General features: G+C 38.2%; 1 non-coding gene across 1 annotated transcript; it reads left to right on the forward strand.

The window, feature by feature from the left end:
- Window positions 1-6,582: 6,582 nt before the first annotated feature.
- LOC112760842 (small nucleolar RNA R71) lies at window positions 6,583-6,690 on the forward strand. The gene has a single exon (XR_003181261.1). It is a non-coding gene; the product is annotated as a small nucleolar RNA R71 (small nucleolar RNA).
- Window positions 6,691-26,683: the final 19,993 nt, after the last annotated feature.

The following is a 26,683-nucleotide window of genomic DNA, read 5'->3' on the forward strand; positions in this document are numbered from 1 at the left end:
AAACATAAATAAAATATAAACTAGGATAGAGATACTTATGTAATTCGTTGGTGAGAATTTCATATAAGCGTATAGAGATGCTTTCGTTCCTCCTGAACCTCTGCTTTCCTGCTGTCTTCATCCAATCATTCCTACTCCTTTCCATGGCAAGCTGTATGTTGGGCATCACCGTTGTCAATGGCTACATCCCGTCCTCTCTGTGAAAATGGTCTGATGCGCTGTCACTGCATGGCTAATCATCTGTCGGTTCTCAATTATACTGGAATAGGATTTACTATCCTTTTGCATCTGTCACTACGCCCAGCACTCGCAAGTTTGAAGCTCGTCACAGCCATCCCTTCCCAGATCCTACTCGGAATACCACAGACATGGTTTAGACTTTCCAGATCTCAGGAATGGCCATCCATGGGTTCTAACTTATACCACAAAGACTCTAATAACTTGGACTCGGTCCCTTGTATTAGATATCTAAGAGATACTCATTCTAGCTTGTTTGCATGTAGAACGGAAGTGTTTGTCAGGCACGCGTTCATAAGTGAGAATGATGATAACCGTCACATAATCATCACATTCATCATGTTCTTGGGTGCGAATGGATATCTTAGAGAAGGAATAAGCTTGAATTGAATAGAAAAACAATAGTACTTTGCATTTAATTCATGAGGAACAGCAGAGCTCCACACCTTAATCTATGGAGTGTAAAAACTCTACCGTTGAAAATACATAAGAACAAAGTCTAGGCATGGCCAAATGGCCAGCCCCCATAAAGGTCTAAGATAGCATAAAACTAATCAAAGATGTAAATACAATAGTAAAAAGTCCTATTTAAACTAAACTAGTTACTAGGGTTTATAGAAATGAGTAAATGATGCAGAAATCCACTTTCGGGGCCCACTTAGTGTGTGCTTGGGCTGAGCATTGAGCTTTACACGTGTAGAGGCTTCTCTTAGAGTTGAACGCCAGTTTGTAACCTGTTTCTGGCGTTTAACTCCACTTTGTAACCTGTTTTTGGCGTTTGACTCTAGAATGCAGCATGGAACTGGTGTTGAACGCCAGTTTACATCATCTATCATTGATCAAAGTATGGACTATTATATATTGCTGGAAAGCCCTGGATGTATACTTTCCAACGCAATTGAGAGCGCACCATTTGGTGTTCTGTAGCTTCAGAAAATCCATTTCGAGTGCAGGAAGGTCAGAATCCAACAGCATCAGCAGTCCTTTTTCAGCCTGAATCAGATTTTTGCTCAGGTCCCTCAATTTCAGCCAGAAATTACCTGAAATCACAGAAAAACACACAAACTCATAGTAAAGTCCAGAAATGTGATTTTTAATTAAAAACTAATAAAAATATACTAAAAACTAACTAAATCATACTAAAAACATACTAAAAACAATGGCAAAAAGCTTATAAAAATATACTAAAAACAACAGCAAGCGACGCTATGAGCACCTGAAGCTGATGATACGATCTGGCGGCGACATCCCTTCCGAGCCTGACACACCATCAGAGGCATCTGAGGAGGAGGCGGATGCGCACGAGGCAGAGACCCATCCACAGAGAGAGGCTAAGCAGGCAGGCCCGGAGCAGGCTGCATCACAGCAGGAGGCCCCGCATCAGATTCCAGCTGCAGACCCAGAGATTCCTATCCAGTCAGCACCCCCTCTACAGCAGGCAGATCTTCAGACCGCCACCACAGGGACTCCAGCTACCCATCCTTCCAGTGATAACACCCCTTCACACCCTGCTTGAGTGAGCATCAGGGACGATGCTTCATTTTAAGTGTGGGGAGGTCGCCATCTCTGGCGTATTTTTTGGTGAACCACTACAGACTCTTTTTATTTTATTTTGCTATTTTTCTGTATTTTTCTCTTTATTTTTAATTTTATTTTCTCAGTACTTATACATTGCTATTTTCATGTATTTTTACTCTGTTCTCTGCATTTTGCACTTTAGTTCATATTTTAGCCATTTAGTTTAGTTGCGATTCTAACTTATTAGTTATAGAAATTGTGGATTAATTAGTATAGTTTACCCTTTTTAGCATAAGATAGATTAGTTTAAATTGAAAGTATAAAAAGGAAGTAAACTAGAGACTTTAACAGAATAAAAACAATCCACACACCTTGTATATATAGCATTACATGTTAGTTAGTTAACAACATTTCATCAAGGAAAAACACTAGAACTTTAAAGCCACCTTAAGATTTACATTGAGAATAATGAGAACAATTAATTTTTCCTTGCATGACATATATATATGATAAAAGATTTTTGAGCTAGAGAACACACAGCCTGTGAGTTTTGAGCTTAATTGTATGGTTACATTCAAACCATAAATTTTATTCCTGTGTGTTCCGCCCTTCTTTTTATTCCGGTGTTCTTTACTTTGTTTTAATCTATATGTCCGATTATAGAATATAGATACATACCAAGAAAGTGATTGAGGCCATTGTTTGATTCTAGCTCACTTATCCCAAATTAGCCTACCTTTTACATCACCCTTGTTACCCCCATTGAGCCTTTTAATCCCCTCTTATTCTATAAGCCACAATACTAGTCTTAAGCAGAAAAACAAAATAAAAATCCCAAGTTAAATCCTTGGTTAGCTTAAGATAGAAAGTGTGTATTGTTTAAGTGTGGGAAACCTATTGGGAACATGGAGGATAAAAACAAAAGGTAGAAAAGTTGAAAAGAATAACATAATTCAAAATAAAAATTTTTTGGAAGCATGCTCATGTGAAATCAAAATAATTGAATTACCATGTGCATTAAAAAAAATAATAATAATAATTATGTTATTTTTCAGTATTTGAATAAAGGGGATACAAAAGAATTCTCCAAATGCAAAATAAAGCAGTGCACATGGAATGAAAATTTAAAATTAACACATGAGCATGTAACATCAAAAGTGGGAAAATCTGGGTGAATAGGTAAAGAAGCTTTATTTTATAAATATGTATGTTAGGTGAGATCTTAGACTAATCAAGGATTCACTTAATTAGCTCACTTAGCCTTATACATATACGCTTACATTTACCTTTACCTTGGCCCCATTACAACCTTAATTAAAGACCTCATGATTTTTGTATGCCTATATTCTATAAATGTTGATTGGTTAGATGAAGAACAAAGTATAGAAAGAAAGGATAAAAAGATGAATAGAGTGATTAACCCAATAAACATTGAGTGACTAGAGAGTAAACACAAAATCCAGTGAGGGTTCAATAGCTCATTAACATATATCTCTGCTTGAATTATTAATTGTCTTTCAAGTTTATAAAATATTTTTTCTTTCCCATCTCAATTGTAAAAGTGCTTTATCATTATATAAGGTTTGGCTATATATATAGGGTTCCTTGAGAATGTGAATTAATTCAACTACATGTAATCTTTATATACAAGTGAATGACAATTAGAATTGCATGATTCATTTAGATAGTTGCATTTAGAATAGATTGCATTGCATGAGATTCCACCACTTTAACCGTACCTTACTCTTTATCTTGGATTTAGCATGAGGACATGCTATTATTTAAGTATGGGGAGGTTGATAAACCCATATTTTATGATATATTTTGTGCCCAAATTAAGTGATTTATTCAATCTTTCACCCACTTATTCATATTAATTGCATGGTTTTACTTTTCCTTCCTTATTATGTGATGTATGTGAAAAACATGTTTCCTATGCTTTAAAAATAATTATTTTAATTACCCTTTATTTTCATTCGATGCCTTGATTCGTGTGTTGAGTAGTTTCAGATCTTCTAAGGCAGGAATGACTTAAAGAATGGAAAGGAAACATACAAAAATGGAAGGAAAGCACAAAACGGAGTCTTTGGAGAAACTGGCAGTGACGCGATCGCATGGACGACGCGGCCGCATGCCAGCGCGAAATGGCAGTGACGCGACCGCGTGACTGACGCGATCGCGCGCCACGAGCGAAACGTAGATGACGCGGACGCGTGACCAAAGCGACCGCGTGATAAGGAAAACTCCAAATGACGCGACCGCGTGACCCACACGGACGCGTGATAGAGGCCTCGCACCAAAAATTGCAGAAAATGCTCCCGGCGATTTCTGAAGCCCTTTTTGGCCCAAATCCAAGTACAGAAAGCACAGGTTAGAGGTTATAAAGTGTGGGAACGCATTCATTCAAAGGAGAGTCTCCTATTAGTTAGTTTTCATGATTTAGATTTAGTTTTGAGAGAGGTTCTCTCCTCTCTCTTTAGGATTAGGATTTAGAATTAGGATTTCTTTTGCTTTCAGGATTATCTCTCTTTATCAGGTTCAATATTCCCTTTTAATTATTTGTTCTCTCAATTTAATTTATGAATTCTTCTATGTTACAGATTATTCTATGAATTAATGTTATTTGAGGTACTTCAGTTTATGATTGCTTTCTTTTATTTATGTTATTGTTATTCCCAATCTGAAGACATTTTTATTTCAGTAGATTTATTTTTCTCCTTTTGGTCTTGGTTAAGAAATCAGTAACTCAGGAGTTATCAAACTCAAACATGATTGATAATTGTTATCTTTGCTAATTGAATTGAAATTCAATAATCCCAATCTTTTCTTAGGAAATAAATAGGATCTGAAGATCAAACTAATTAGTCACTTGACCTTCCCTTGCTTTAGTAAAGGTTAACTAAGTGGAATTAAGATTCAATTCTTCACCATCATTGATATGGATAACTAGGATAGGACTTCCAATTTCTCATACCTTGCCAAAAGTTTATTTTACAGTTATTCATTTACTTTAATTGCAATTTAATTCACTTGCTCCTCACTCTCAAACCCCCAATTTACAATCTCCATAACCAATAATAAGAACATACTTCCCTGCAGTTCCTTGAGAAGACGACCCGAGGTTTAAATACTTCGGTTATCAATTTATTTAGGGGTTTGTTACTTGTGACAACCAAAACGTTTGTACGAAAGGATTTCTGTTGGTTTAGAAACTATATCTACAACGCGACTATTTTTATAAATTCTTTACTAGCAAAAATCCTAACGTCATTCACTCTGAAGTGAGAGAAGCTTTTCATGCTTCCTCTCCATGGTTACAGAAGGAGAACCTTGAGTTTTAAACACAAGGTAGTCCTCATTCAGTTGAAGGACCAACTCTCCTCTGTCCACATCAATCATAGCTCTTACTGTGGCTAGGAAGGGTCTTCCAATGATGATAGATTCATCTTCATCCTTCCCAGTGTCTAGGATTATGAAATCAGTAGGGATGTAAAGGCCTTCAACCTTTACTAACACGTCCTCTACTAGTCCATAAACCTGTTTTATTGATCTGTCTGCCATTTCTAATGAGAATTTGGCAGCCGGTACCTCAAAGATTCCCAGTTTCTCTATTACAGAGAGTGGCATGAGGTTTATCCCTAACCCAAGGTCACATAAAGCCTTCTCAATGGTCATGGTGCCTATGGTACAAGGTATTAAGAACTTTCCAGGATCCTGTTTCTTCTGAGGCAATTTCAGTTGATCCAGATCACTCAGTTCATTAGTGAGCAAGGGAGGTTCATCTTCCCAAGTCTCATTACCAAATAATTTGGTATTCAGCTTCATGATTGCACCAAGGTACTTGGCAACTTGCTCTTCAGTAACATCTTCATTCTCTTCAGATGAAGAATACTCATCAGAGCTCATGAATGACATAAGGAGGTTCAATGAAATCTCTATGGTCTCTAGATGAGCCTCAGATTCCTTTGGTTCCTCAGAGGAAAACTCCTTATTGATCACTGGACGTCCCAGGAGGTCTTCCTCACTGGGATTCACGTCCTCTCCCTCCCTTGTAGGTTCGGCCATGATGGTTAATTCAATGGCCTTGTACTCTCTTTTTGGATTCTCTTCTGTATTGCTTGGGAGAGTACTAGGAGGGGTTTCAGTGATCCTTTTACTCAGTTGGCCCACTTGTGCCTCCAAATTTCTAATGGAGGACCTTGTTTCATTCATGAAACTTAGAGTGGCCTTAGATAGATCAGAGACTATATTTGCTAAGCTAGATGGATTCTGCTCAGAATTCTCTATCTGTTGCTGAGTGGATGATGGAAAAGGCTTGCTATTGCTAAACCTGTTTCTTCCACCATTATTAAAGCCTTGTTGAGGCTTTTGTTGATCCTTCCATGAGAAATTTGGATGATTTCTTTATGATGGATTATAGGTGTTTCCATAGGGTTCACCCATGTAATTCACCTCTGCTATTACAGGGTTCTCAGGATCATAAGCTTCTTCTTCAGAAGATGCCTCTTGAGTACTGTTGGATGCAGCTTGCATTCCATTCAGACTCTGAGAAATCATATTGACTTGCTGAGTTAATATTTTATTCTGAGCCAATATAGCATTCAGAGTATCAATTTCAAGAACTCCCTTCCTCTGAGGCGTCCCATTATTCACAGGATTCCTTTCAGAAGTGTACATGAACTGGTTATTTGCAACCATGTCAATGAGTTCCTGAGCTTCTACAGGCATTTTCTTTAGGTGAATGGATTCACCTGCAAAATGGTCTAATGACATCTTTGATAACTTAGACAGACCATCATAGAATATATTCAGAATGGTCCATTCTGAAAGCATGTCAGAAGGACACTTTTTGGTCAGTTGCTTGTACCTCTCCCAAGCTTCATAGAGGGATTCACCTTCTTTCTGTCTGAAGGTTTGAACATCCACTCTAAGCTTGCTAAGCTTTTGAGGAGGGAAGAACTTGGCTAAGAAAGCCGTGACCAGCTTATCCCAAGAGTTCAGGCTATCCTTAGGTTGAGAGTCCAACCATATTCTAGCTCTGTCTCTTACAGCAAACGGGAAAAGCATAAGCCTGTAGACCTCGGGATCAACCCCATTGGTCTTAACAGTATCACAGATCTGCAAGAATTCAGTTAAAAACTGAAAAGGATCTTCTGATGGAAGTCCATAAAACATGCAGTTCTGTTGCATCAGAGAAACTAATTGAGGTTTAAGCTCAAAGTTGTTTGCTCCAATGGCAGGGATTGAGATGCTTCTTCCATGTAAATTGGAATTAGGTGCAGTAAAGTTACCAAGCATCTTCCTTGCATTATTATTATTTTCGGCCATGTCTCCTTCATTTTTGAAAATTTCTGTCAGACTTTCTCCAGAGAGTTGTGCTTTAGCTTCCCTTAGCTTCCTCTTCAGAGTCCTTTCAGGTTTAGGATTAGCTTCAACAAGAATGTTCTTATCCTTGTTCCTGCTCATATGAAAAAGAAGAGAACAGAAAAGAAAATATGGAATCCTCTATGTCACAGTATAGAGATTCCTTATATGAGTATAAGAAAAGAAGTATAGGAGAAAGAAAAGATAAGAATCCAAACACAAGGGTGAGGAGTGTGTTCGAATTCTGAAGGAGAAGAGAAGTGTTAGTAGATAAATAAGTAATTAGAAGGAGATGAGAGAGAGATAATTTCGAAAATACACTACAATAAAATAAAAATATTTTTGTTTTTAATTTAAAAATTGAAGTTAAAATTCGAAAAAAAATAAAATAAAAAATGAAATTAAATTAAATTAGAATTTAAAATAATTAGTTAATTAAAAAGGAATTTTGAAAAAAAAGGAAGGTGATTTTCGAAAATTTGAGAGAGAATTAGTTAGGTAGTTTTGAAAAAGATATGATTGAAACAAAAAAAAGATAAGATTGATTGAAAAAGATTTGAAAATTGAGTTTTGAAAAAGATATGATTGAAATTGAAAAAGATATGATTGAAAATTATTTTGAAAAAGATTTGAAAAGGAAATTGAAAAGATTTGATTTTGAAAACTAAAGTTGATTACTTGACTAACAAGAAACAAAAAGATAAGATTTTAAAATTTAAAGATTAATCTTTTCGTAATAGGCAAGTAACAACTTGAAATTTTTCAATCAATCATATTAAATGTTAGTGAAGCTTTTGAAATTATTACAAGAAAATAAGAAAAAGATTTTTGAAAATAAATTTTAAAATTTTCGAAAATAGTAAGAAGAATGAAAAAGATTTGATTTTTGAAAAAGGATTTTGAAAAAGATAAGATTTTTTTTAAATTGAAAATTTGATTTGACTCATAAGAAACAACTAGATTTTTAAAAATTTTTGAAAAGTCAACCCAAATTTTCGAAATTTTATGATAGAAAAAGGGAAAGATATTTTTTTGATTTTTGAATTTTTAATGAGGAAAGAGAAAAACACAAAATTGACACATAACATAAAAATTATGAATCCAAACACAATGCATGCAAGAACACTTTGAATGTCAAGATGAACACCAAGAACACTTTGAAGATCAAGATGAACATCAAGACTTATTTTTGAAAATTTTCAAGAAAAGATAAACACGCAAGACACCAAACTTAGAGATTTTCAAACTTTAGACACTAACCAATTGAAAATGCATATGAAAAATAAGAAAAGACACAAAACAAGAAAATATGAAGATCAAACAAGAAGACTGGCCAAGAACAACTTGAAGATCATGAAGAATGCAATGCATGAAATTTTCGAAAATAATTTTTAGAAAATCAAAAAGATGTAATTGACACCAAACTTAAAACTTGACTCTAGACTCAAACAAGAAACATCAAATTTTTGGTTTTATGATTTTATTAATTTTTTTTTATTTTTCAAAAATTAATTGGGAAAAACGAAAAAGAAGAATTTTTTTTTATATTTTTCGAAAATAAGAAGTAAAAAGCTTAAAAATAAAATAAAATAAAATTACCTAATCTGAGCAACAAGATGAACCGTCAATTGTCCAAACTCGAACAATCCCCGGCAACGGCGCCAAAAATTTGGTGTCCGAAATCGTGATCGTTCCTTCCTTGGTAACGGCGCTAAAAACTAAATACGCACGTTCATGATCTTGTTTCTTAGTCACAACTTCACACAACTAACCAGCAAGTGCACTGGGTCGTCCAAGTAATAAACCTTACGTGAGTAAGGGTCGATCCCACGGAGATTGTCGGCTTGAAGCAAGCTATGGTCACCTTGTAAATCTCAGTCAGGCGGATTCATATAGTTATGGAGATTTTATAATTAAAACATAAATAAAATATAAACTAGGATAGAGATACTTATGTAATTCATTGCTGAGAATTTTAGATAAGCGTATAGAGATGCTTTCGTTCCTCCTGAACCTCAACTTTCCTGCTGTCTTCATCCAATCATTCCTACTCCTTTCCATGGCAAGCTGTATGTTGGGCATCACCGTTGTCAATGGCTACATCCCGTCCTCTCTGTGAAAATGGTCCGATGCACTGTCACTGCATGGCTAATCATCTATCGGTTCTCGAACATACTGGAATAGGATTTACTATCCTTTTGCGTCTGTCACTACGCCCAGCACTCGCGAGTTTGAAGCTCGTCACAGCCATCCCTTCATCCTACTCGGAATACCACAGACAAGGTTTAGACTTTCTGTATCTCGGGAATGGCCATCCATGGGTTCTAACTTATACCACGAAGACTCTAATAACTCGGACTTGGTCCCCTGTATTAGATATCTAAGATATACTCATTCTAGCTTGTTTGCATGTAGAATAGAAGTGTTTGTCAGGCACGCGTTCATAAGTGAGAATGATGATGAGCGTCACATAATCATCACATTCATCATGTTCTTGGGTTCGAATGGATATCTTAGAGAAGGAATAAGCTTGAATTAAATAGAAAAATAATAGTACTTTGCATTTAATTCATGAGGAACAGCAGAGCTCCACACCTTAATCTATGGAGTGTAGAAACTCTACCGTTGAAAATACATAAGAACAAAGTCTAGGCATGGCCGAATGGCCAGCCCCCATAAAGGTCTAAGATAGCATAAAACTAATCAAAGATGTAATACAATAGTAAAAAGTCCTATTTAAACTAAACTAGTTACTAGGGTTTACAGAAATGAGTAAATGATGCAAAAATCCACTTCCGGGGCCCACTTAGTATGTGCTTGGGCTGAGCATTGAGCTTTACACGTGTAGAGGCTGCTCTTGGAGTTGAACGCCAGTTTGTAACCTGTTTCTGGCGTTTAACTCCACTTTGTAACCTGTTTCTGGCGTTTGACTCTAAAATGCAGCATGAAACTGGCGTTGAACGCCAGTTTACATCGTCTATCATTGATTAAAGTATGTACTATTATATATTGCTAGAAAGCCCTGAATGTCTACTTTCCAACGCAATTGAGAGCGCACTATTTGGAGTTCTGTAGCTCCAGAAAATCCATTTCGAGTGCAGGGAGGTCAGAATCCAATAGCATCAGCAGTCCTTTTTCAGCCTGAATCAGATTTTTGCTCAGGTCCCTCAATTTCAGCCAGAAATTACCTGAAATCACAGAAAAACACACAAACTCATAGTAAAGTCCAGAAATGTGATTTTTAATTAAAAACTAATAAAAATATACTAAAAACTAACTAAATCATACTAAAAACATACTAAAAACAATGCCAAAAAGCGTATAAATTATCCGCTCATCATCACTCTTAAGGAAGTGGGTGCTCCAGACTTTGTCCTTCAACCTCTTCGTGTGCTCCATCCGAACTTGAATGCTAACTTTGAGCTCAAGACCGCCTTGATTAATCTTTTACCCAAGTTTCATGGACTTCCCGCCCAAGATCCTATTAGACACCTTAGAGACTTTCAAGGTGTATGTGCGACCACTAGGCGGGAAGGTTCCGACGAGATTGCTATTTGGTTGTTTGCCTTCCCATTCTCTCTTGAGGGAAGAGCTAAAGAGTGGTTCTACACTTTACCTAGTGAGGTTGTTACCAATTGGGATTTGCTTCGAAGGGAGTTCTTAGATAAATTCTTTCCCGTGGAGGTGACGGATAAGCTAAGGAATGAGATTTCATGCATTGTTCAAGGTAAATTGGAAACTCTATACGAGTATTGGAAACGATTTCGGAGGCTTCTTGACTCATGCCCCAACTACATGATTGACACTCAAGTGTTGCTTAGCTACTTTTGCCAAGGAATGAAACCGCAAGACAAGATCCTCTTGGATGCTTCAAGCAATGGTTCCTTGACAAAGTATAGAATGGCGGAGGAGGCATGGTAACTTATAACCGACTTGGCCGAGTCCACCCAACACGCTAGACAAAGAAACAATCATCCAAGAGCTGTAAATGAAGTTTCTTCTAGTGGTGAGACCACCGCCCTTGCCAAATCCTTGGGTGAAATGACAAACATTCTAAAATAACTCCAACTTGGTCAACAACAACCTCAACAACAAGCTCCACATCCTCAACAACAACCAAGTCAACAATTGGTTCCACAAAGGGTATGCAAAATTTGCTCTTGTTACTCCCATTACACGGATGAATGTCCAAGTCTCCAAGAAGATAATACCCTAGCAGCTAATAATGCCTACTATAACCGCCCCAATTAAGGGTACCCTCAACAAGGAGGCAACTATAATCAAGGAGGCAACTATAGTCAAGGAGGAAATTACAACCATGGTTGGCAAGACAATTCCAACCAAGGATGGAGGAACAATTATAATCAAGGAGGTAGGGACAATGGAGGAAATCAAAGGTGGAACAACAACCACCAACAAAATTGATACCCACAAAACCCTCCATACCCACAACAAAACCAAGGAAGAAACTATTAAACCTACCAACCACCACACCAAAGACAACAACCTCAACCCAACCAACCACAAACCCCCCAAATCACCTATCTTTTCTCTTCTTCCAACCAAGATGAGACACTCCGTTCCATCCTTCAAGAAGAAAAAGAACTTCAAACCACCCTTGTCTCTAGCCTTACTAGACTTACTTCTACCCTCCAAGCTCTTCTAGCTCGCATGGAACCACCTTCTACTCCCACTACTCAAGCTTCAAGTTCAAGTGCACTACCCTCTCAACCTTTACCCAACCCCAAGGGTGGCATCAACGCCATCACTTTGAGGTCCAGAACTAAGTTTCAAGAGAGGAGCCCCAAGGAACCGAGCCCAAAGAAAGTCACTCAAGAGGAGGATATGGTTGAGATAGAAGAAATTGAAGAGGAGGATGAGACACATGAGGTAGTTGAAGAAGAGATTGTTCAACCAAGAGAGGAAGCTCCTAAGGATGGACACGTTGATAAACCGCTATTTTTAGGGTTTATTCTGTGATTAATTTAGTGGATTGTATCCATTATTCACACACTTATTCATATAATTCGCATGTTTTACGTTTTCCTTCTTGATTTTGTGCTATGATTGAAAATATGCTTCTTTGGCCTTATATTTGCTAATATTAATCCTCTCTTATTACCATTCGATGTCGTGATATGTGCATTAAGTGATTTCAGGGATTACAGGGCAGGAATGGCTTGGAGAACAGAAAGGAAGCATGCAAAAGTGGAAGGAATACAAGAAATTGAAGGAATTACTGAGCTGTCCAATCTGACCTCTTCGCATTCAATCAATCATAACTTTAGCTACAGAGGTCCAAATGAGGCGGTTCTAGTTGCATTAGAAAGCTAACATCCGGGGCATCAAAATGATATATAATTTACCATAGTGGCCATACAGATAGGTGACGCGCACGCGTGCATCACGTGCACGCGTCGCATGCACGAAAATCCAGCGTATCAAAATTCGCCCCCTGCGATTTCTGGGCTGTTTTTGACCCAGTTCTCGGCCTAGAAAACACAGATTAGAGGTGCTACAAAGTGGAGGAATCATGAGACACTTATTCATTCACATAATTTTAGGTTTAGATGTAGTTTTTAGAGAGAGAGGCTCTCTCCTCTCTCTAGGCTTTAGGATTTAGGATTTCTACTTTCAATTTCTTCCCAATCCAGGTTCAATGTTCCTTTAATTTAGGATTTACGATTCTATTACTTTTGTTTATCTTCTTCTCTTGTTAATTTATTAATGCAAAGAGTACTTTTCCATTTAAATTTATTAGTTGTTTAATTGTTCCCAATTTAATTTTAATTATCATGTCTCCTTTCTACTCCCTTTATATGGTTTAATGGCATTCATGTTAACCAAGTAGAGCTCAAATTAACTTGAGAGTTGATTAATATTTAATAGGAGACCCTTGAATTGGAATACTCAAGAGTTAATTGGTAATTGGATGTTGTTGGTTGGCTCTCTTGTCACTAACGTTAATCCTTCCCAAGGGAGAGGATCGGGATTTGTGAATAGAAGTTGGTTCCCCACTTGACTTTTCCTTATTCGGTAAGGGTTAACTAAGTAATAACAACAACCTTTTACTATTACTCTTGGGAGATTCTAACAAGGATAGAGCTTCCGATTAATCTTCTCCTGGTCAAGGCTTTTTATTGTTGCATTTAGTTTTTCTCCTCTTGGCTTTGGTTGAGTAATTGGTAACACTTGAGTTATCAAACTCCTTTGTTGATTGACAATTGAAGGTTGCTGACTGATTTGGATTCCACTAAAGCTAGTCTTTCCTTAGGAGTTGACTAGGGCTTGAGGAATCAAATTGATTTATCCACTTGACTTTCCTTCATAATTAGAGGGTTAACTAAGTGGTTGCAACCAACAATTCTCATCACACTGGATAAGGATAACTAGGATAGAACTTCCAATTTTCATACCTTGCCAAGAGCTTTTATAGTTGTTAGTTTGTTTCTCTTGCAATTTACTTTTCTTGTTCTCTTATTCATAAAACCCCAAAAATATACCTTTGCATAACCAATAATAAGAACACCTCCCTGCAATTCCTTGAGAGACGACCCGAGGATTAAATACTTCGGTTATCAATTTTATTAGGGGTTTGTTACTTGTGACAACCAAAACTTTTGTACGAAAGGATTCTTTGTTGGTTTAGAAGCTATACTTTCAACGAGAACTTAATTGTGAAATTCTAGACCACGCAAGAGTCTGCTTCATCAAAATGGCACTGTTGTCGGGGAATTGCAAACGTGTGCCTTATTATTGGTTATTGTAAATATTTTATTTTTACTTTTTTGTTAGTTTAGGACTTAGTTGCTTATTTTTATTAGTTTTTGTTTTTCTTTTCTACTATGAACTCTCACCCCTTTGGCTACGAGCATGGTTGTAATTATGTTGCAGGAAGAAGAGATTATAATGACAACATGCATCAAGGTTGGGACAATCAAAGATAGAAGGAGCCAGAAGGATTTGATCAACCCTTTTGGCAACAACCTCCACCAACTTACTATGAGCAAGAGTCATTCCATTATGCATACCAAGACAATGGTTATGGTGGACCGTTTTGTAACAATCAATACCCACCACGACATGTCTATGAACCCCCTTCTCAACATAGCTTTGAGCCACCACACTCACAAGCTCCCTTCAACCGAGCACTCCCATATGATCCTAACCCTTATACACCATACCAACCATCTTATGAGCCATATGAACCATACATGGAACCACCCCAATTCCAACCCAATTCCTCAAAAAAACCACCACTTTCATATACACCTTGTCCATACCCATCAATCCAAGAGCCATATGATGAACCTAATTGTGTTATCCAGAAGGGACAAGAGTCAGAGGATCGTCTCAAGGAAACAGTGGACCGACTTCATGCAACCATCCATCAGTTGGAGCAAGCGGTAATTCGATTAGATTCCCGACGTCTAGACACTCAAGGAGCCCCAATGCCCTCATGTGGGGAATCTAATGAAAAACGCAGCATGAAGGAGACACTAGAAGCCCCAGTGGACCGTGAGGAGCATGACTTTGTGTTGGAACAATTGGAAGAAGCTATGCTCCCTAAAGAGGAGGAAGAAGTGGTTGAAGATCTAGGTGATGCTGAACCTCCATGGGAATTTAGAGCTGTAGAGTATTCCCTTGATAAGCCTAAATTTGATGTTGAAGAGGATAGTGTACAACCTCCAAGAAACATCATGGTTGAAGATTTTGAAGATGTTGATCCAGAGATGGTTTCAATCATTGAAGAATTCTTGTCTGCAATTGAATCCTCTCCCATTGGACCTGACATGGAGATTAAAGAAGAAGAAGAACAACCTCCCATGCCCTTGGTGAGCAATGCAGAAGAGATTGAATTGGAAGAAAGCTACCAAGAGGAAGAGGTTGATATTGAAGAGGCTTGCAAAGAGGTGAAAGTTGTCAAGAAAGAACACACGGGAGCGGAGCTTGAAATCACCTTGCCAAAGTTGTTGGAGACCCCTCCCCCTAAGCCGCCATCATCCTTCACAACATTCAAGTAGGTAAAATTCATATCCCTTAGCTTTCTCATTCCACTTGAATATAGTTTACTTGAGACAGATGGTCAACTTAGAGCTCTTTGTGGCGTTAAGAGTAAGAGGAAAATGGTTAGTGGTAGGAATTGTCATGGAAGGTTTAATATGGTTGTATGCTCCAAGTTGAAATGCAAAGGTTGGTGTAGAGCTAGATTGAATGGGTCTAGGAAGTTGTTTGGACACTTCAGTGAGAATTCAGATTGCTTGCCACCCGGTTGGAACAATGATGATCAACACGAAGACGGGTGCAAAAGCAAGGTTTGGGACCCCGGAATTCATTCCAACAATCAACACTCTTGGGGCCTTGTCACTTGCTTCAACTTGCTTGAAGACTTTATGCGCCTAATTTGGGATCCCGGAGGTTACTGGAAGCACAAACATTGGTAGAGATTTCTGGATGAGTTCAAGCACAAGCCTCCATGACAAGGAGCTCACCAAGTGTCCAACTTAAGGAAGTTAAAGCAAAGTGCTAGGTGGGAGATAACCCATCATGGTATGATCGTTCCTTTCTTTCTTCTTAGTTTTAATTTAGTAACTCTTCACATTAATGCTGCATATAGTCTGCATTCTCATCTGCATATTGCATATTACATAAAAAAAAGTTGCAGAAAGTTGCGTGGGAACGGTGCAGAAAGTGCGCCAATTGCACCAGCATTATCACAAGCATGCGTACCTCATGCGTACGCGTCACTCGCGATTTTGGCACATCATCCGTACGCATCAACGACGCGCACGCGTTGACCTAAAAATCGACGTAAATGAGTGTATTGGCTGAAAGTTGTGTTGGCCTGGTGCTGGCACTGTGCTAGAGGCACAAAATCACCCACGCGTATGCCTCCTGACGCGTGCACGTGATTTTCAATTTCTGACCACTCAGCGTGCGCGTAGCCGATGCGCACGCGTCGTATGCCATTTTTGCCCACAACCCAGAATGAACAGAGTGTTGTGCATACGCTGGGCTGCCCTCGCGTGCCTAGCACAACTAAGGGGCACGCGTACACGTGCGCGACGCTCTCGCGTCGCCTCCCCAATTGTGCGTCCGACGCGTACGCGTCAGTCATGCGTACGCGTCGACAGCACTGCATCACCAGATCCCTGTGCCGCCCAATCTCTTATCTTTTCTTTTCCAATCCTAATTTCTTTCTTCTTCCTTCTTCTTTCTTTTTCTTTCTTCTTTATTCTCCATTCTTTTTCTTCTTCTCTCTTTACTCTTTTCTCCTTCTTTCCTCCTTTCCCACTTTCTTCTACTCCCCTCTCATCCTTATTCCCTTTCTTTTCTTCTGTTTGTTACATTTGCATACTCACGTTCATGGCATTTTAACTTCCTTGTTTCTTCTCCCTTTCTTTTCTATATTTGTTGTTTTCACATTGGTGTTAAATTTTTCTTACTCAACTGTTGCATATTTCTTGCATTAATTTGGGTGCTTCTTGACTTGTTTGCTATTTAGTTGAAATGCCCTTTACTTCTATTATTTTCTCACTTATATGTTGTAGCTACCATGTAGTTGAGAACCTTATTATTTGGCACTAGCCCACACATGTTTTATTTCTTTTCATATTTTTGCTTGTGGGTTCTTTCCCTTCCTTTTTCTCTTTTCTCAGGATGGCCACCAAGAAGGAAAAGGAAAAGTTTCTAACTGGAGTAATAAACAAGTCTGCCGTACAATCGTTGGAGAAAAAGCATTAGTTGGAACCACCCCTCCACTTGCACATCTCTGCATGCACCGAGGACGGTGCAATCTTTAAGTGTGGGGAGGTCGATACCGACTTCCGGTGGTTAGTACTTACTGACTTAACACCAATGTTTAATTTCCTTTGTTAGTTCATTGTTTTATTTGCATGATTGATTGCATGTTTGTTAGATTTTGTGCATATTCTACCACTACTTGGTTGAAGTAATATTTTATCTTTCAAGAAACTTTCTACAGCATTTCACTAATTTGAATTAAACTTTTTTTTTAAACTTGTTTGAAGAAATTTAATTTGGAACATGGTTTTAGAGCTCAAACACACAAAACCAGTGAGACTTTGAGCCTATTGTGATTGGTTGCATTTTATCAACCAATATTCCGTTTTAGTGTGTGTTGTTCTCTCTAAAATTGTGATCTTTGTCTTGGTTAATTCTATATTTCCATGGTTTGATGTATGCATGCACTTATATGATTGAGGCCTTGTTTCACTTTAGCTTACATACCTATATGGCCTTACCCTTTTATTATCCATTGCAAACCAATGTTGAGCCTGTTTTACCCCTTTTGTTCTTTACTTTAGCACATCATTAACTCTAAGCTAAAAACAATAATGTCTTTAATTTGAATCTTTGGTCAGCTTAGACTAGTGAGAGTGTTTATGATTTAAGTGTGGGGAAATTGGATTTGGAAACATTTGGTTTGAGAATTGAGTATGTTAGAATTTTCTGAAAATGTGAAAGAATGTTGAGAATATGTTCATGCATTCAATACCTTAATCATATGCCTTGAGAAAATCAAAAGAAAGAAAAAAATTATGAGAAAAAGAAAAGAAAAAGAGCAAATAATAAAAAGGGACAAAGTGCCCAAAGTTAAGGAATAATATCAATGCATATTGATGACATATCACCATGTCATGTTTTTCTATGCTTTTTCATGCAAGAAATTGATAATTAGTGCTTAAATATTGCATTCTTTGGTGCTTAAATGGTATATTTCTTTGATCTTTTGATTTGATAAACTTTGTAGGAAATAAGAAGAAAAAGAAGCAAAGAAGCACAAAATAAGCTAAAAAGGAGAAAAAAAGAGCTTTGGGGCACACTTTGAAGTTGGAGCACACTTTGGAGCCTTAGGCCACGCTTTTAAAAGCGTGGCCCATGACCAAATCAAGGAAGCTTCATCAGCACAGCCACCCAGGAGCTCAACGTTTGCGCCAACGTTTGCCTCAAACGTGAGGTCAAACGTTGGCTAAGGAATACCTTGGGAAATGTTGCTCCCCACAGCCTGAAGAGGTATACTTCCAACAAGAATAACTTGAGCTACAGAGCTTCAAATGAGGTGATTCAAAAAGCAATGGAAAGTAGGAATCAAGAGCTTTCCAAGAATATATGGCACTGCATGGTGGACACTAAAATTGAGGGAGAAAACTGCCCCGAAATGTGCATAAACGAACATGGTGGCAACCTGCAGTGAGGCCAACTGACCTCTGCACCTTCGACGGAGTATAACTCGAGCTGTGAAGCTCCAATTGATGCGTTTCCAATGGCATTGGAAAGTAGACATTCAGAGCTTTCCAATAATATATAATAGTATGGGGTGGACAATGCATTTGAGCCTCCAAAACCTGGCGTTTTCGTCCACGTTTGAGGCAAACGTCGCCTCAAACGTTGCACACCAAAGCCAGCGACCCTGTCCTCTTCAAAGGAGCATAACTTGAGTTGTAGATGTCCAATTGAAGTGATTTTAGTTGTGTTGGAAAGCTGACATTCAGAGCTTTCCAACCATATATAATAGTTTATAGTGGGCATGAAATTGGTAACGTTGACAAGAGGACAAAGAAGCGTCCCAAGACTTGAACTTCAAAAACATACCCAGGAGGACTTAACGTTTGAGCTCACGTTTGACCTCAAACGTGAATTCAAACGTGAGTGACAGCAAACCCCCATTCTGCATCATGCCATTACAAGATGTTTGAGTTAACGTTTGCCTCAAACGTTGACTCAAACGTGAATGATCCCAATTCCATCAAGGCCATCCAGATCCATTCTTCCACAAATTAAAAGCAAGCTAAGCCCATTACCATCACTCAAAGGCACACAGAGAAGCTAGATTAGGAATTTCATTCAATTGTAATTTGTTTTTAATTTTAATTTCATTTTTATTTTCATTTGGAAAAGCCTATATAAGGCATCCTTATCATCTTTGTAAGGAGGCTGGCTCCACGAGGGAGCATTAGGAATAGAGAACTCTCTCTCTTTAGTTTTTCTCTTTGTTTTGAATCTTGGGTTGAGAATTGAAGGAATTCTGTTTCATTCTCACTTTGAGATTTCTCTTGTTCTTCTTCTACAAAATTTCAGTGAATTAAGGATTTGAATCAACACTCTGTTTACTGCTTTCATCTTCATTTCTTTTACAAATTGTTCTTTATTGGATCAAGGAAGGACTTAAGATCTAGACTTGTTTTCTAGTCTCATTGAGCCCCTGAGATCTTCACTTGTCTTTCTAGATTTCAAAATTGATTTGAGTTTTCTTGCTGATTTACTTTTCTGCTACAATTTTCTTCTCTGCAATTTTTACTTTCTACTGCATTGCTTCCAATTTACATTTCCTGCACATTTACATTCTACACTTTAACTTTGAGCTTGCTGCAAATCTGAATTTACTTTTCTTGCCTTGGATCCATTGCTTTCTTTAATTTCCAGCACCCAGCCCCCCTTTACTTTTCATGCAATTTACATTTCCTGTCATTTAAGTTTCCGCAATTCACATTGCTTGTTCTTTAAGTTTTTGCCCATTTACATTCTGCAACTTTAATTTCCTGTCATTTAAAATTCTGTTGGTTACAATTTCACACAATTCACTTCAATGTTAGCTTGACTAAACTAATCACCCACTAAAGTTGCTTGATCCATCAATCCCTGTGGGATTGACCTCACTCTAAGTGAGTTTTACTACTTGATGCGACCCGGTATACTTGCCGGTGAGTTTTAGGTGTTTTGGAAATTCAATTTTCCAAAAATTATCCATCACATATGAGTTGTACTTAAATTTGGGATGCATGAACATGTGGTAAACACAGTTAATGGGCAGTTAGATTTTGTATTCTGATTACATGGATTATCTTAAGTTAGGTGGGAAGTTTAGGTTAATCAAGGATTCAGATCTTAGTCCACTTAACCAAATACAATCCTACCTTAACCCTAACCCCATTACAACCCTTAGAAGATCTCTTGATATGTGTATTTGTGCATTAAATTTATGTTGATTGGAAGAAGAAGAGCAAGTCTTAGAAAGCAAGCTTAGTAGAGAATTGAGAGATCAAACCTTAAACACCTGAGCGATTAGAGTGCATACACTTCCAGTGAGGGTTCAATGCTCGATTCTTTGTTCTCGGCTTTCATGAGATTTCTTCTTGCAAGTTTATTTGTACTTCATTTTTTAAGATTTAAATTAGTGAAATCCAGTTCATATTTGTTCCTGGAGAATTTGATTTACTTTTAACTAAGTAGGTAGAATCATTTTTGCATGTAGTTGCATTCATATAGATAGGTTGCATTTCATACATCCTACCATTTTGCTTTCACTCTTTTAGTTCTCTTGAGCTTAGCATGAGGACATGCTAATGTTTAAGCGTGGGGAGATTGATAAACCGCTATTTTTAGGGTTTATCCTATGCTTAATTTAGTGGATTTTATCCATTATTCTCACACTTATTCATATAATTCGCATGTTTTACGTTTTCCTTCTTGATTTTGTGCTATGATTGAAAACATGCTTCTTTGGCCTTATATTTGCTAATATTAATCCTCTCTTATTACCATTCGATGTTGTGATATGTGCGTTAAGTGATTTCAGGGATTACAGGACAGGAATAGCTTGGAGAATGGAAAGGAAGCATGCAAAAGTGGAAGGAATACAAGAAATTGAAGGAATTGCTGAGCTGTCCAGCCTGACCTCTTTGCATTCAATCAATCATAACTTGAGCTACAGAGATCTAAATGAGACGGTTCTAGTTGCGTTGGAAAGCTAACATCCAGGGCTTCAAAATGATATATAATTTTTTATAGTGGCCATACATCTAGGCGACGCGCATGCGTGCATCACGCGCACACGTCGCATGCACGAAAATCCAGCGTATCAAAATTCGCCCCCAGTGATTTCTGGGCTATTTTTGACCCAGTTATCGGCCCAGAAAACACAGATTAGAGGCTACAGAGTGGAAGAATCATGAGACACTTATTCATTCACGTAATTTTAGGTTTAGATGTAGTTTTTAGAGAGAGAGGCTCTCTCCTCTCTCTAGGCTTTAGGATTTAGGATTTCTACTTTCAATTTCTTCCCAATCCAGGTTCAATGTTCCTTTAATTTAGGATTTATGATTCTATTACTTTTGTTTATCTTTCTCTCTTGTTAATTTATTAATGCAAAGAGTACTTTTCCATTTAAATTTATTAGTTGTTTAATTGTTCCCAATTTAATTTTAATTACCATGTCTCCTTTCTACTCCCTTTATATGGTTTAATGGCATTCATGTTAACCAAGTAGAGCTCAACTTGACTTGGGAGTTGATTAATATTTAATAGGAGACCCTTGAGTTGGAATACTCAAGAGTTAATTGGTAATTGGAAGTTGTTGGCTGGATCTCTAGTCACTAACGCTAATCCTTCCCAAGGGAGAGGATCAGGATTTGTGAATAGAAGTTGGTTTCCCACTTGACTTTCCCTTATTCGGTAAGGGTTAACTAAGTAATAATAACAACCTTTTACTATTACTCTTGGGAGATTCCAACAAGGATAGAACTTTCGATTAATCTTCTCCTGGTCAAGGCTTTTTATTGTTGCAGTTAGATTTTCTCCTCTTGGCTGTGGTTGAGTAATTGGTAACACTTGAGTTATCAAACTCCTTTGTTGATTGACAATTGAAGGTTGCTAACTGATTTGGATTCCACTAAAGCTAGTCTTTCCTTAGGAGTTGACTAGGACTTGAGGAATCAAATTGATTCATCCACTTGACTTTCCTTCATAATTAGAGCGTTAACTAAGTGGTTGCAACCAACAATTCTCATCACACTGGATAAGGATAACTAGGATAGAACTTCCAATTTTCATACCTTGCCAACCATAGTTGTAAGAACCGAATCGATGATCGAACCGGTCAGGTTATTAGTTCACTGGTTTATTGGTTCAACCGATAAACTGCTGGTTGAACCGGTAAAACCGGTTTCACATAAATAAAAAATATAAAATACTAAAAATAGTCATAAACTTAATAAATTCAAAAGTATAAAACAATAGCAATCCTAAATTTTCTAATTCTTATTCCCTATTCAGCAAGACAGCAACCTTAAAGGCTTAAATAGTTAAATTCACAGCACAAGCATATTCATCCTAGAGACCTAGACAAGCATTAGTCAACAAGCAATCTTCAATAGTTAAATTCCCTATTCAGCAAGACAAGCATATTCATATTTCATAGATTCAAGCATATAATTCATATTTTATATTTCCAGAACAAATCAACAAAACAACAAATTTTCAAGTTTTTAACAAGCATGTAAAACACAGAACAAAACAACATAATTCATATTTCATAGATTCAAGCTTTCAACAAGCATATTCATCCCAGAAATTTCAACAAGCATATTCATAACACTGTAACAGCATGAAATGCAGAACAGAGCAGACTACAGAGTAGAAGAGCAAGGCAACGGCGTGTTCGACGGCGCAGCAAGGGCGAGTTCGACGGCGCAGCAAGGGCGAGGGCGACGGCGCGGCAACGACGACGGCGATGAGAGACAGCCGCGGGTCTGTCCTGTTCCTACTTCCTTAGTTCCTTCAGAGTTCAGACCGGCGATGAGACAAAGAGGATGACGGCGGGCGACTGGCGGCTGGCGGCTGGGTGAGTGACACGATGGCAGAGTGAGGTGAGGCGGAAAGGGTTAGGCGCCGTTAGGGTTGAGGGGAAAATTGGAAAGTGGAAACTGGGGGTGAGGTTTGGGGCTGGGGGTAGTACTGGGCTTTTTTTTTTTAAATTAACCAAAACGACGTCGTTTTGGAAAAGGATTAAAAAAAAAACATTTCCGAACCGGTCGGTTAACCAGAAACTGCTGGTTTTTCAGTTTTCATCAAAACTGGCCGGTTCAACCCGGTTTGAAACGGTTCTCTTCCTTATCCGGTTACATCACTCAACCGGACCGGTTATAGGTCCGGTTCACCAGTTTTCTGGTCGAACCGACCGGTCCGGTCCGGTTCTTACAACTATGTTGCCAAGAGCTTTTATAGTTGTTAATTTGTTTCTCTTGCAATTTACTTTTCTTGTTCTCTTATTCATAAAACCCCAAAAATATACCTTTGCATAACCAATAATAAGAACACCTCCCTGCAATTCCTTGAGAGATGACCCGAGCTTTAAATACTTCGGTTATCAATTTTATTAGGGGTTTGTTACTTGTGACAACCAAAACTTTCGTACGAAAGGATTTTTTGTTGGTTTAGAAGCTATTCTTTTAACGAGAACTTAATTGTGAAATTCTAGACGATGCAAGAGTCCACTTCATCACACATCTTTGAGAAAATTGCTCAACCAATTCCATTTCCTACGTTAGCAAGGAGAATCAAGAAGAAAATAGAGCTAGACCCCAAAATGGTGGAGATATTCAAGAAAGTGGGGGTAACTATCCCTCTCTTTGATTCTATCTACCAAGTCCCTAAATATGCAAAGTTTCTAAAAGACTTATGCATGCACAAGGAGAGAATTCATGAGTTAGAAACTATTCCATTGGGAAGCTCTATTTCGGCTTTGATGGGGGCGATACTGGAAAAGTGTGGTGACCCCGGCCCATGCCTAGTCACGTGCACTATAGATGGTGTCCAATTCATTGATTGTGTGTGTGATCTTGGTGCATGCGTTAGTATTATGCCTCTTTCTGTTTATCATATATTGAAGCTCCCACCATTGAAACGGTTGGCGGCTAGGTTTGTTTTAGCGGATAAAAGCATAATAATGGTGGCGGGTATTGCGAAGGATGTGTTGGTAAATATAAAGGGGTTGGACTTTCCGATTGATTTTCATATCCTTGAGATGCCGCCTAGTGAATCCGAAAGAACATCGTCTATCCTACTTGGGAGACCATTTTTGAGGACCTCTAGGTTCAAATTAGATGTCTTTTTGGGAACTTATTCTTTTGAGATTGACGGAAGAGTTGTGAGCTTTAGTCTTGATGAAGCCATGAGGCACCCACCGGAGGATCACTCCATCTTCCGGTGTGACTTGATTGACAATGTTATGGCCGAAGTACATAGTACTAATCTTGATGAGAAGAGTATGATTCAAGGTCCAAGTGTAGGGAATTCCCATGAATGTGAAGAAAACACCTTACCCACTCCAGTCTTATCGGATGATCAAATGCCTAGTCAAGCATAAAATATAGGGTTGAAACCGCTTCCACCCCATCTAAAATATGCCTATCTTGATGAAGATCACAAGCTCCCGGTAATTGTTGCGAAGGAGATTACCTCCGACCAAGAGGAGAAGTTGCTTCATATGTTGAGGAGGAACAAAAAGGCCATAGGGTGGAGTCTAGCGGATCTAATAGGCATAAGCCCTCAAGAATGCAAGCACCGTATTTTCTTAGAAGAGGAGTGATGCACAGAAACTTGTCTCTCAACAAATTTCCCTTCGGCAAGTATACCGAATTGTCGTCAAGTAAAAACTCACAATAGAGTGAGGTCGAATCCACAGGGATTAATGAATTAAGCAATCAATGGTTAATTGATTATCCTAGTAAGACGAATCAGATTGGAGTGATAAGTAACAAGGAAATGTAAATGGCATAAAAGTAAAGAAAGCAATAAAGTGCAGAAAAGTAAAATGGCAAGAAAAGTAAATGTAAGAACTAAAAATAAAATGAACATTGGGATAAAGAGATATTGCAATCCTCCGGATCAAGTTCATTCTCATCTCTTCCTCAATCAATGCATTCATTGATCTCCTTGGCAATCTTAAGTGATTGGATCCCAATTACTTGGCAATCCAATCTCTCTAAGCTTGAACAATTTCCCAATTCCTTGATTTAATTGCTCATGGAAAAAGATGAAGTTTGGTCACTGATTATACCACACACATTCATAGATCAAAGTATTGGTAGGATTAAATGTCACAATATCCATCCAACCCCCAACCTAATCCAATGTGAGAGAGCATTTCTAGCATGATTTCCTCATTCTTCTTCCAAGGTTCAGAGGAAATCCAAGTATGAGCAATTTCTCTTCCGAGACAATTACCCAATTGGATGAAGATCGAAAGCTCTCTAGTAAAATCAAGAGAAAATAAAGAAGAAGAAGAATAAGAACTACAATTGATCCATTGAATCACAATAGAGCTCTCTAACCCAATGAAAAGAGTTAGTTGATCATTGCTCTACCAAAATAGAAAAGAAAGAAAGTGCAGAAAAGTAAAGATGAAGATTAAAACTGAAATTGAAACTTCAAAATTCATAAATGAAAATTACAACTAAAACGAAACTACTCCTAAGGAAGAAAAGAAGAGAAAAGGAAGAAGAGTGTAGGAGGGGAGGGGTCCGAAGACCCACTCCCCTTGGAGTGTGCCAATTCACAGAAGTTCGAATTGGTCTTCACTCTCTCCCCCTTCCTTCAATTTCCCCCCTTTTCAGAATGAATTCAATGTAGAAACTAAGGCCTTTTTATAGGCTCTCCTAAATTACAAAATGAAATGAAATTAAAAGCAAATTACAATGAAATGAAAATTAACTATTCTAGAAGCTTCTTGTGGCCTTGATTGGTTGACACTTGTGGGCTTGCTTGCTTGAGGTTGGGTGGTCCATGAAAGAGAAGTGCATCAAGTTGTGGTCCAGGTGCTAATGTTAGTACTACCGTTAGCCACACTAACGCTACAAGTGTGGCGTTAGTGCTGAAGTTAGTGTGGCTAACGTCACAATTGCTACCCAGTTGGTGTTTTTGGGGCTTAAAAAAGATGCCTCTTGTTTGCGCTTCAATTTCATGCCCATTATAAAGTATTATATATCGTTGGAAAGCTTTGAATGTCAGCTTTCTAACGCAACTCGAATCACCTCAATTGGACCTCTGTAACTCAAGTTATGTTCCTTTGAAGTGGACAAGGTCGCTGGCATAGTCGCTGACGTTATTGGAAAAAGTGAGTGCCAATAACGTCTGCATTTAGGGGATTAATATTGCCAGGTTCTGGAGCTCAAACTTAATGTGCACCCCATACTATTATATATTGTTGGAAATTCCTGGATGTGTACTTTCCAACACTTTTAGAAGCGCATCATTTGGAGCTCTACAGCTCGAGTTACACTTCTTGGAAGGTGAAGAGGTCAGCTGGCCTTACTACAGGTTGATAGCATGTTCATGTTTGCACTTTTGGGGCAGGTTTTCTCCCTCAAATTTAGTGTCCACCATATAGTGCCATATATGCTTGGAAAGCTCTGGAATCCTACTTTCCAATGCCACTGGAATCATCTCCTTTGCAGCTTTGTGGCTAAAGTTATTCTTATTTGAAGAAGGCATGATCAGGCTACCGGGTGAGATTTTGCCCAGGTTAGTGTCCACGTTAGTGAAACTAACGTGGCCACTAACGTAGGCCTTCTTTGCTTCTCAAACGTTAGTGGCGTTCACTTTTCCACTAACGTTGGAGTTTTCCTTTTCTTCCACGTTAGTTCGCATGTTAGTGTAACTAACATGGCCATTAACGTGGGTCTTTCTTTGCTTCGCTAGCGTTATTGGCACTCACTTTTGCCAATAACACTGCTCTTTCTTCAAAGTTAATGCCAATAATGTT

The sequence above is a fragment of the Arachis hypogaea genome, chromosome 16, assembly GCF_003086295.3.
Source record: "Arachis hypogaea cultivar Tifrunner chromosome 16, arahy.Tifrunner.gnm2.J5K5, whole genome shotgun sequence".
NCBI classification, from domain to species: domain Eukaryota; kingdom Viridiplantae; phylum Streptophyta; class Magnoliopsida; order Fabales; family Fabaceae; genus Arachis; species Arachis hypogaea.